The 12,581-nt window shown below is 44.3% G+C and overlaps 1 protein-coding gene across 1 annotated transcript in view; it reads left to right on the top strand.

Annotated features, from left to right (window-relative positions):
- The first annotated feature begins 1,627 nt into the window (after window positions 1–1,627).
- LOC138663734 (zinc finger protein 665-like) overlaps window positions 1,628–12,581 on the top strand; it is a 110,462-nt gene continuing 99,508 nt past the window's right edge. The window contains exon 1 of the mRNA XM_069750059.1: window positions 1,628–1,670. The gene's annotated coding sequence lies outside the window, so the exon portion shown is untranslated. The remainder of the gene's footprint in view (window positions 1,671–12,581) is intronic.

The following is a 12,581-nucleotide window of genomic DNA, read 5'->3' as shown; positions in this document are numbered from 1 at the left end:
CAGTTTTGGGCACCGGTGCTCAGGAAGGATATAATGGAACTAGAGAGAGTACAAAGGAGGGCAACAAAATTAATAAAGGGGATGGGAGAACTACAATACCCAGATAGATTAGCGAAATTAGGATTATTTAGTCTAGAAAAAAGACGACTGAGGGGCGATCTAATAACCATGTATAAGTATATAAGGGGACAATACAAATATCTCGCTGAGGATCTGTTTATACCAAGGAAGGTGACGGGCACAAGGGGGCATTCTTTGCGTCTGGAGGAGAGAAGGTTTTTCCACCAACATAGAAGAGGATTCTTTACTGTTAGGGCAGTGAGAATCTGGAATTGCTTGCCTGAGGAGGTGGTGATGGCGAACTCAGTCGAGGGGTTCAAGAGAGGCCTGGATGTCTTCCTGGAGCAGAACAATATTGTATCATACAATTATTAGGTTCTGTAGGAGGACGTAGATCTGGGGATTTATTATGATGGAATATAGGCTGAACTGGATGGACAAATGTCTTTTTTCGGCCTTACTAACTATGTTACTATGTAATGTTACAGATAGGGTCAGCGCCGGTCTATTATCTCCTATGTCCATGGGGTGCCGTAATCTGACATTGATAGTGCCCTGCTACTGCTGCAAAACCAAGATGTCAGCCCCCAGTTCATTCTTTAAACTCATATAACACATGAAATCTGTTTCACATGCATTTCAAACTTGCTTATAGCAGCATGTTATGCTACATTGCAGTGATTTATTAATGACCTACAAACGCGGTATCTTCCCTTTAAGTGTTTACTTTTTTTGAGTAGTGTATAATTTTCTGTGAGCGAAGCCGTGGGTAGAGTGCTAGTAACATATACAGCAGAAGACCAGAGTAGTCCCTGTACATAACCTTCCTCCATTACTGCAGAGGTTGGCACTTATTACACACATTTAACGCCCCCTGCTCAGCGTAGGTGGACCCCAATGTCCGAGCATACCCTATATATATAACATAGAATTATTAATTCCTTTATACATTAGTAAGCGGTCAGCTCCGGACATGTGACTGATCACATGACTGTGAGATTATAAGCGCTCCCTCAGCCCATCGTTGCCCACCATCTGTCCGGCTGCTCCAGGACCTGCAGCTTCTGCGGTTCTCTCCATTGTAGCAAGCTGAAGAGTGATGAGCAGATCAGAGATATGAGGGGCCGCACAGAGATCGGGGGGACGAGGTGGGATTGTATTTCTTGTGTCTCCTGGAGAAGACACAGGAGGGACAGCAATTATAGCAAAGTAAAGGGAGGGACATATACACACGGCTCCGCTACATATGCTCCGTACACACACTGTTCCGCTACATACGCTCTGTACACACCCGGCTCCACTCCGTACACCTCATAAACAGTCTGCTCCGCTCACCTCATACAAGGCTCCACTCCATACAATCCGTACACACGGCTCCGCTCCATACACCTCATACACACACAGCTCTGCTACACCCACACTATAAACCCCTCCTGACCCCACACACAAACTTCCCCTCATCCAGCACCATGACAACCAGCACAGCAGAGTCCTGCATACACTGAGGCCCCTGATCATGTGACCCCTGACTCCTCCCCTCCTGTGACCTCATCACAGGTCCTGTGCGCACAGAGCAGCCATATATGTGGAGTGCGGCTCTGCAGGTGGAGGTAGGTGCTGGGGCCCCGTTATTCTCTATCAGGATTAGCCGCTGGTCACACTCGGCCATTTTTCCTCCCCATATAATAAACTAGCTATTGAACCCGTTCTACGCCCGGGTGGCGAGCATTTATATTGGTATATGGTCTCCATCCTGGTATGTGCTGCTCCATCCTGCGTCCCCATCCTGTCATGAGCTGCTCTATCCTGCCATGTGCTGCTCCCATCCTGCGCCCCCATCCTGCCATGTGTTGCACCCATCCTGCGCCCCTATTCTGTCATGTGCTGCTCCCATCCTGCGCCCCCGTTCTATCATGTGCTGCTCCCATCCTGCGCCACCATTCTTTAATTTGCTTCTCCCATCCATATGCCCCATGCGCTGCTCCATTATGGTTGATGGCCCCCATAAGATGCTCCATAGTATATGCCCTCGTACACTGCTCCATAAAGGATTATGGCCCCCATAAGACGCTCCAGTGTGTATGCCCCCGTACACTGCTCCATATAGGTTTATAGCCCCCATAAGACGCTCCAGTGTATATGCCCCCGTACACTGCTCCATAAAGGTTTATGGCCCCCATAAGACGCTCCAGTGTGTATGCCCCCGTACACTGCTCCATAAAGGTTTATGGCCCCCATAAGACGCTCCAGTGTGTATGCCCCCGTACACTGCTCCATAAAGGTTTATGGCCCCCATAAGACGCTCCAGTGTGTATGCCCCCCGTACACTGCTCCATTATGGTTTATGGCCCCATAAGACGCTCCATTATATATGCCCCGTATGCTGCTGCGATATATAAAAAAAAATACCATACTCACCTATCGTCGCTGGGCGCCGAGTGCTGGGGGGCCTGAGCAGGCGGGGACACCGGCGCGCTGTGGGGGTCAGGTGCCGGTATCACCGCTAGCTCAGACCCCCAGCACTTGCTATACTCACCTGTTTGTCCCGTTCCAGCGCTGCGCCGGCGCGCATTAAGTGAATGTCACAGCAGAGGAGACGGGAGACGGAGCCGCACGCAGCGCTGGAACGGGGGACAGGTGAATATACTCACCCTCCTGACGGTCCCTGACTCTCCAGTGGAGATTGCGGGGTGCGTTCAGTGTTTACGCATACCGCGATCTCCTGGGAGCGTCACTCTGTGGGGGCCAGACTGCGCCGGCGCTTGCGCAGTCTATAAAGGCTTCGGGCAGAGTGACGCTCCCAGCGTTATATTATAAATGGCCTTTACCATCTCTGTGATGTTCCGTTTTCCATGTTTCCCCCCTGAATACACAAGTTCTCCCCCAGTTGCTGGTCGCTGGGCTCTGACTTGTGACCCGGAGACCCTGAGATCGGGCTCTGCAGTCTCTGGTGTCTGGGAGATATTTTCCCACAAGGTTTTTCGTTAACTTTTCCTTATGTTTGCGGCTTTATTTCTAGTTTTTTTTTGTCTTTGATCACTTTTTTGCATTTTGTGGGGGGGGTCCAAAAAAGATTAGTGGCCCAGACCACGAGACGTGTATTATGCTGCTCTATAAGAATACAAAGCCGCCTCACAGATAACAGTGATCAGGGCTGGCTCCAGGTTTTTGAGGGCCCCAGGCGAAAGGGTCTCAGTGCCCCCCCCCCCCCCCCTTAACACATACCACGATTCATGATGCACAGATACAGCAGAGAAATATAGGTATAGTACAATGCCAAAGAATTCACTTCTTACAAGAGTGTAGCTATTGTAAATTCTACAATACCATACAGCAGAGGGGCTTTATGTAAGTCCACCCCTTATATGCCAATTATGTGAGAGTGATGCTCGATCCTTGCATTGCATCACCCGAAACGTCTGTATTTCTCTGCAGCTGCACACTACTGTCCAAAGAACAGACGGCTGTGCAGGGTGAAGTGATGCGAGGCTCTCGCAAGTGGAACTCCTGAGTCCGACCTAATATATAGTAATGATTGGTCACTTAGTCACTTACTAGTGTGTGTTCTGGAAAATAAGTCCTGATAGTGGCGTTTCTGCACTGTGTCACTCTTGGAGTTGGTGACATGTAGATCCTGTGCTTTAGCAGATGGCTAACTCTGGTGATCTAAGGTCCACATGTCTCAGGGTATCAGTACCTGTAATATTAGAGGCAAATCAACGTTATAGAATACTTTTGGGTTTTCATTGGCTGTAAGCCATAATCATCTACATTAACCTAAATAAACACATGAAATAGATCACTCTGTTTATAATGACTATATAATATGGAGTTTCATTTTTTGTATTGAGGAACTGAAATAAATTAACTTTGATGATATTCTAATTTTGTGAGCAGCACCTGTATGCATACAACTTTATGAATAGTCAGCATTTTGTTTGTTTAGTATAATACACCCCATAGTCCTCCATATATTATAATGTTCACCACAGTCCTCCATATAGTATAATACACCCCTCACTCCTCCATATAGTATAATACACTCCTCAGTCCTCCATATAGTATAATACACTCCTCTGTTCTCAATATAGTTTAATACACTCCTCAGTCCTCCATATAGTATAATACACTCCTCATAGTCCTCCATATATTAAAATACACTGCTCAGTACCCCATATAGTATAATACACTCCTCATAGTGCTCCATATAGCATAATGCACCGCCATAGTCATCCATGTAGTACAATTCACTTCCCATAGTATAATGCACCCCATAGTTCTTCATATAATGTATTCCCCATAGTCCTGAATACAGTATAATGCAGCCCACATATAGTATAATGCTGCCACCTCACAGAGTATAATGCAGCCGCCCCACAGAATATATTGTAGCCCCCTGAGTATAATATAACCCCCAGAGAATATAATGCAGCCCCCTCATATAGTATAATGCAGCCCCTGCATATATAATATATGGTAGGCCCCTCATAGAGTATAATGCAGCCATCCTCATATAGTATAATGTAGCCCCCTCATAGAGTATGATGCAATCACCGCTCATAGAATATAATACATTTAATACATAGAATACATTTAATACATAGAATATAATACAGCCTACCTCCCCATAGAATATAATGTAGCCCTATAAAAGAGTATGATGCAATCCTCCCTCACTGAATATAATACATACCCCATAGAATATAATGCAGCCCTCCCATAGAGTATAATACAGCCCATCCATAGAATATAATACAGCCCCCCATAGAATATAATACAGCACCCCATAGAATGTAATACAGCACCCCATAGAATGTAATACAGCCCCCATATAATGCAATGTAATACAACCCCCATAGAATATAATACAGCACAGCACCTTATAGAATATAATATAGCCCCCTATAGAATATAAAACAGTCCCCCACAGAATGTAATACAGCCCACCATAGAATATAATACAGCACAGCACCCCATAGAATGTAATACAGCCCCCCATTAGAATGTAATGTAATACAGCCCCCATAGAATATAATGTAGCCCCTCCGAGAATGGCCCCACAATCCAGTTATCACTCATTGATAGATTGAAAAAAAAACCCACAATCCTCACCTCTCCTCGTGCCCCGCTCTGCTTCTGGTGCTCCAGGCTCGGCTCCGGTCTCAGTAGCTGCCATCTGCCCGACACACACAGCAGGTACACGATGATATGACACCATCTCGCACCCGCAGTGTCAGAGGCAGAGGGGAATGATGGGAGAGGGAACGTCATTTGACGCTCTCTCCTCCATCATTGCATTCAACTGTACCGGCATCATAGCAACTGATATAGTTGAATGCGGCGGCGCTGGCAGGGGGGTGAGTCGGCGCTGGGGGGGGTGAGTCAACACTGGTGGGGGGTGAGTCGCCTGTATCTCAGACAGCGTGAGTGTGCCCCCCCCATCTCGCCAGGGCCCTGGCACTTGCCCGGTTACGCTGGTTTCTGACGCCGGCCCTAACAGTGATAACTCTCTAAGGACATTGTCACGATAATATGAATATTCCATGTTTTGAGTATGTGCCAAAGAGGCCCATTGCTTTTCAGACACATGCCTGTGGGTGATGACAGCCCCCCTTCCCTTGAGGTAAAATCAACTTTTCTCCTTACTCTGCCTGCGTGCGTAATCCTATACGTCTTCCCCCCTTCAAGAATTTATATGGCCTGTGCTGGGAAACCCAGACTCGCCCTACATTCCTCATTCCCTCCTCCCACCTGATACTGTCTAAAATTGGTACAGCAAGCATGGGATTCTTTTGTTCTTTTAAGGTTATGTATATTGGCACCGATCCGGGCTAAAGATATAAGGATTATATATTTCGGATGTCCATCGAGAGATCTATAGCTCATAAAAATCGCTAGGAGATAAACCCAACGAGTGCACATCTTGATCCTTGTGTCGTTCGTATGCGAGGTTCATACAGCGAGCTATGTATTAAAAATGGTTTGCCACAGGTCTAAGAAAGGGGAGGATTGAGCCCTGAGTGAGGTCACCACAGGGGAGTGCTTTGGTTTTAGGCTGGGAAATAAGTGAGTGAAGCAGCAGTCTTCCAGTGTCTTTTGTCCAGGGTCTAGCTGCTGTACAGATTTGTGATGCATCTTGATGTGTCCCCTGAGCACATGGTCAGCCAGGAGATGAAATGATCTGAACAAAATGGGAGTGTCTTTTCAACTTTAAACCCATTTTATTTGTAATTGTTTGTGCATACGACTTGTCTACTTTTATAATATCTTTTTACCTTTCTGTAAACACTGCCTACCTTTATTGGAGTAAATTATATAAAATTACTAGCTTTATCTCTCCTTGCTCTATAACGAACTGTCACATCCTCTGAAGTGAATTACGCTACTAATTTAGTTTGGCTCTGGACCTGTTACTACGTAACAAAATCGAAGCTGGTGGCAGTGGAGTTGTCCTGTGCGTTTGGGAGGTGTTGTAGCAACGGAGGCATTGATAATTATTGTTCCCGCCTGAGTGGGAGTAGTTATATTGCAGCGTGCCCATTAGCCAGTACAATGTAAGGCAGCCTTTCTGGTGACTAATTATCCTAGCTGAAGTACCTAGTCTGACCAGAGGGTAAGGGGAGCGCCAGAGACCTGCAAGTTCCAAACCGTAACAGGATATAGATAAATCCCCTTCAGAAAGTAACCAGGGGCAACCAAACAACCCCGGTTTATGACAAATTGGTGTGAGTGGTGGGGATGATAAAGGAATCCTCACCGTGACAGACATATCATGAATAAATATCACCTGCAATCCTACACTGTGTTCCAAATTATTATGCACAAAGAGTTTAGGAGTGATAAGGTTAGAATTTTTTTGTTTGTCATTTAAACTCATTGATGGTGATGTGTGTCAGGGCTCTTTATATCACTGAAAGCAATTGCAGATACCTGTGCAAATTAGTTTGGCAGGTGTGTCCAAATAAAGGCAAGACTACTTAAGAAGGCTGTTCCACATTATTAAGCAGCCTACATTTTTGGCCAAAATGGGAAAGAAAAAGGATGTGTCAGCTGCTGAGAAGCAACAAATTGTGGAGTATTTAGGTCAAGGCATGACTACAATCAACATTGCCAAGACACTTCATCGTGATCATTGCACAATCAAGAAGTATGTAGCTGATTCCCAGCACACACGTGTGCGTGCTGATAAGGAAAAATTGAGGACTCTTTCCAACAGGCAAGTGCGTAAGGTTAAAAGAGCAGCTGCAAAAATGCCTTGTCATAGCAGCAGACAAGGTTTTGAAGCTGCTGGTGCCTCCAACGTCCCCAGAACAACAAGATGCAGGGTCCTTCAGAGGTTTGCATCTGTGCGTAAGCCATCCTGTCGACCACCTCTGTCCACTGCACACAAGCAGAAACGGCTCCAGTGGGCCAAAAGATACATTAAGACTGACTTCCAAACTGTTTTGTTCACCGATGAGTGCCGTGCAACGCTCGATGGTCCAGATGGATGGAGTGGAGGATGGCTGGTTGATGGACACCCCATGAAAACACGGCAAAGGCGCCAACGAGGAGGTGGAGTAATGTTTTGGGCTGGAATCATGGGGAGAGAGATTGTCGGCCCCTTTATGATCCCTGAAGGGGTAAAGATGAACTCCATAATCTATGTGGAGTTTCTAAAACAACACTTCCTGCCATGGTTCAAGAGGAAGAACCGTGCTTTCCACAGCAAGATCCTTGTCATGCATGATAATGCACCATCTCATGCTGCAAAAAACACATCTGCATCTCTGGCTGCTCTGGGCATAAAAGAGGACAAACTCATGGTGTGGCCACCATCTTCCCCTGACCTCAACCCCATTGAGAACCTCTGGAGCATCATCAAAAGGAGTGTCTATGATGGCGGGAGGCAGTTCACATCTAAGCAACAGCTCTGAGAGGGTATTCTGTCCACATGCAAAACAACTGAAGCAGAAACCATCCAAAAACTGACAAATTCAATGGACGAGAGAGTTCAGAAGCTTCTTTCTAACAAGGGGTCCTATGTGCAAATGTAACATCACCTAGAATAAAGATTTCACTTGAAAACTGTTTGATTTCATTTTGTAATAAGCTGATAATGCTTATAACTTCACAATTGACCATTTTTTTGTTCAAAATTAAATAAAAAAAAGGTTGAAAACTCTGCTGTGCATAATAATTTGGAAGATGCATTTTGAGTGTTTATTTTTTTTAAAAAGATACTGTTTTCATTGGCAGTTTGTTCCAAAACATTGCAATTATACTAGAATAGTAGATGACTGGAAAATAACAATGACTGCAATTCAGATAGGTAATTTAGAGAAAATATGAGGAAATATTATTTGCATAATAATTTGGAACATAGTGTATGTAACGCCACAGATAACACTGTGATAACGCTGAGTACAGGTAATGTAGTAGATGTCACCTGCAGTCCTATGTAATACCACAGATAGCACAGTGATAACTCTTGAATACAGATAATGTACAAAGAGCTCTTGTCGCTGAAAACACATCATATGATGCCTGTATTCTCTTTTTTTGTGAACACACAATTTTAATCTTTGCTTCATGTACCTTGGGTAAAAAAATGGACTTTTTTGGATTTCATCTGTGAGCTGGACTTTTCTGCATTCTCCTTACCGATAATGTCGTAGATGTCACCTGCAGTCCTATGTAACACCACAGATAACACAGTGATAACTTTAAGTGATGAGCGAATAGCATTGTTGCTCGGGTCTCCTCAAGCATCGTCGGGTGATCTCTGAGTATTTGTTAGTGCTCGGAGATTTAGTTTTCCTCACCGCAGCTGCATGATTTACAGCTGCTGGACAGACTAAATACATGTGGGAATTTCCAAACAAACAGGCATTCCTCACATGTATTCAGCCTGACTAGCAGCTGTAAATCATGCAGCTGAGGCCACGAAAACTAAATGTCCGAGCACTAACAAATACTCGGAGACCACCCGAGCGTGCTCTGGGAAACCCGAGCAACGAGTACACTCGCTCATCACTAATAACTGTGAGTACAGATCATGTCGTAGATGTTACCTGCAGTCCTATGTAACACCACAGATAACACAGTGATAACTCTTTAGAATACAGATAATGTAGATGTAACCAGCAGAGTCAGGACATCAGCACTGCAGCCAATAGTGGACACTGGGAGAAGAGGTGTAGACTTGTTACCCAGATCTGCATTGACATATGGATGTGTGGGGTTTGATGTCTCGCTGTTATCTGTGTTCCCATACCTTGGGTGGTTTTTCCGATCCGGGATTTCACTAGAGGATGGTGGACCAGGATTTCAACTTTCTTTGACTTTGTGTTCCATTATAAAAGGATGGGCCTCCACTCTATGCCACGGGTTACATACCCTAGCTGGAGCCCCTTTTCCCTTTTTTAGGCAGCACTTCTTTTTCATTTTAGCGACCTCGTAAAAGTTACCATAAGTTTTAATATAAACTCTCACGTTTTGCTGTACTTCAGTTGACATTGTGAGATCCTATGAATTTTGAAGTGGTCATTTATTCCCATTCTATTGCTGTTTCTCCGTTGTTTGGGGTGCCATCTACTGGCTAAGTATATACAGTATTTATATTTTAATTTCCATTTTTTAAATTATTGTTCTCTATCTGCTGTTTACCCCAAAAGAAAGCAGATGCCCCACCAAAAGGATATCACTTACCAGACCCTAAACAAAAAAGATGACAAGTGATTGAGCTCTCGCATACAAATCTGCCTCACTGTCAGATCTCCCTGCATTCCACAGTGGTTGCCCCCCCTGCTAGCTGGAAGCAGTATTGCTCTCTTGCACCTGATCTTTGTATGCAATCCACAAAAATGTAAAATAGCTAATAAATTTCGTTCAACTTCACAATTGTGTTCCACTTGTTGTTGATTCTTCACCAAAAATTTACATTTGGTATCTTTATGTTTGAAGCATGATATATGGAAAAAGGTTGAAAAGTTCCAGGGAGCCGAATACTTTCACAAGGCACTGTACATAATAAAGGAGACTATGTAATATATATACATGTATGTGTGTGTAGCTATATATTTATTTGTAGCTTTGTCGCCATAAAAGGAGGGGGGCCCAGACACATTTCTTGCACAGGGGCTCCAAGCAATGCAGCTGGAACGGCGAGGGACCTGATAGCGACGCAGATCTCTGTTCGAGAGCCCATCCACCATGGCACTTGCCAGCTGTAATTTTTTAGGGTCTATTGAGTGCAATTTTTTTAATTTTTTTTTGTGTGGGGTGTGCTTTCTTTTGTGGGTGTCCGCTTTCTTAAATTAAGGATCCCGCTGTATTCGTTAACTCTTTTAGCTGCCTGGACACTTCCTCATTAAACCACAACTAGGGCTTATTTTTGGAGTAGGGCTTATATTTCAAGACTACTCCAAAAAGGCCAAAAATTCCTGGTAGGGCTTATGTTGGGGAAACAGGGTATCTACATTTCCTGATATGTAGAAAGTATGAGAATTAAACCACAAACTTTACCATATCACACTTTTTTGGAATATTTATCAGTAGCGCAGCAGATAATTCTCCCCCACCAAGACAGTGCCATTTAAAGGTCAGGGTTGGAGACTGTTAGTGGCAATTACGTTGGTAAATCAGAAGAGATACGACTGTATTTTCAGTCCGAGTGCGGTTTACAAAATAATGGATCGCCTGGGTGTAGGGAGGGTTTGCTGATAGTGCTTGCAAGTCATCTATCCTACGGGCCCAAGTGAGTGCCACTAACAATGTCGTTTTTAACGTGACTTTTTTCTGCTGCCGTGTTCAATGGCTCAAAGGGACTTTCTGCTAGTGCTGATAACACTAAATTTAGATCCCAAGGAGGAGGTGTAGGAGATGGGACAGAGTTCTTTTTACTATATGCTTTGACAAACCTTGCCCCCATCTGTCATTAACCAGGTCACAGTTAAATAAAGCTGCCAAAGCCAAAATTTGCACCTTCAGGTACTGACCGCCAATCCCAACTCCACTGCACGACTCGTTAGAGGGTTGATTGTGACTTGTAGGATCGCTACTTCCAACAGGTGGCGCTATAGAGTTAAGTCCTCTTTTTCTCAGAAGAGGCAATTTGCATATTTAATTTCCCAGAGGAGCATTGTACGGCAAATAAGCTTCCTTACCTTGACGAGCCAGCTGGTATGTCACTCTCCATAAGGAGAAACGTTACCCCTTAGACCCCAGTCCAGAGCCTCTCACCTAGCCAAATCAGTTGTCATGTTTCGCACTGACGAGGGCCAACAGCCCGAAACACCGTGTCTGCGAATTGAGATACTGATTTGGCTTTTATCCTAAGTCATATTGCACGACTCGTTAGAGGGTTGATTGTGACTTGTAGGATCGCTACTTCCAACAGGTGGCGCTATAGAGTTAAGTCCTCTTTTTCTCAGAAGAGGCAATTTGCATATTTAATTTCCCAGAGAAGCATTTTACGGCAAATAAGGCTCCTTACCTTGACAAGCCAGCTGGTATGTCACTCTCCATAAGGAGAAACGTTACCCCTTAGACTCTTTTATTCTATAAACTTCTGACAACTTGTCTCTGAATTTCCAAGCAATACATTTTATATTTTTTTCTTTAAAGGAGAAATGGTCAAAACAAAAACAAACCCCAGTGCTTTCAGACCTCAAATAAAGCAAATAAGAAAGTTCATAATCATTTAGAAACAACAATACTAATGTTTAAACTCAGGAAGAGTTCAGAAATCAATATTTTGTGGAATAACCATGATTTTTAATCTCAGCTTTCATGCATCTTGGCATGCTTTCCACCAGTCTTTACACTGCTTGTGGCGCAAAAATGTAAGCAGTTCTTCTTTGTTTGATGGCTTGTGACTATGCATCATCCTCTTGATTACATTCCAGAGGTTTTCAATGGGGTTCAGGTCTGGAGATTGGGCTGCCCATGACAGGGTTTTGATGTGGTCGTCTCTTAATTTTTGCCAGAGCTGTATATAGATGTCTGTGACACACACACACACACATATATATATATATATATAATGCATAGAGGGATAGATAGAAGAGATGGATTACATACAGTAAATACAAATAGAATAGGTAGATTATTATTATTTATTTATATAGCACGATTGATTCCATGGTCCTGTACATGAGAAGGGGTTACATACAAGTTACAGATATCACTTACAGTAAATAAACTAACAATGACAGACTGACACAGAGGGGCGAGGACCCTGCCCTTGCGGGCTTACATTCTACAGGATTATGGGGAAGGAGGAGACAGTAGGTTGGGGGTTGCAGGAGCTCTGGTGTTGGTGAGGCGGTAGCTTTGGTAGTGATGAGGAGGCAGCGGGGTCAGTGCAGGCTGTAGGCTTTCCTGAAGAGATGAGTTTTCAGGTTCCGTCTGAAGGATCCGAATGTGGTTGATAGTCGGACGTGTTGGGGCAGAGAATTCCAGAGGATGGGGGATATTCGGGAGAAATCTTGGAGGCGATTGGAGGAGGAGCGAATAAGTGTGGAGGAGAGAAGGAGGTT

This window comes from Ranitomeya imitator, chromosome 2, assembly GCF_032444005.1.
Source record: "Ranitomeya imitator isolate aRanImi1 chromosome 2, aRanImi1.pri, whole genome shotgun sequence".
In the NCBI taxonomy this organism is placed as follows: Eukaryota; Metazoa; Chordata; class Amphibia; order Anura; family Dendrobatidae; genus Ranitomeya; species Ranitomeya imitator.
This window is presented reverse-complemented; position numbering and strand designations above follow the sequence as displayed.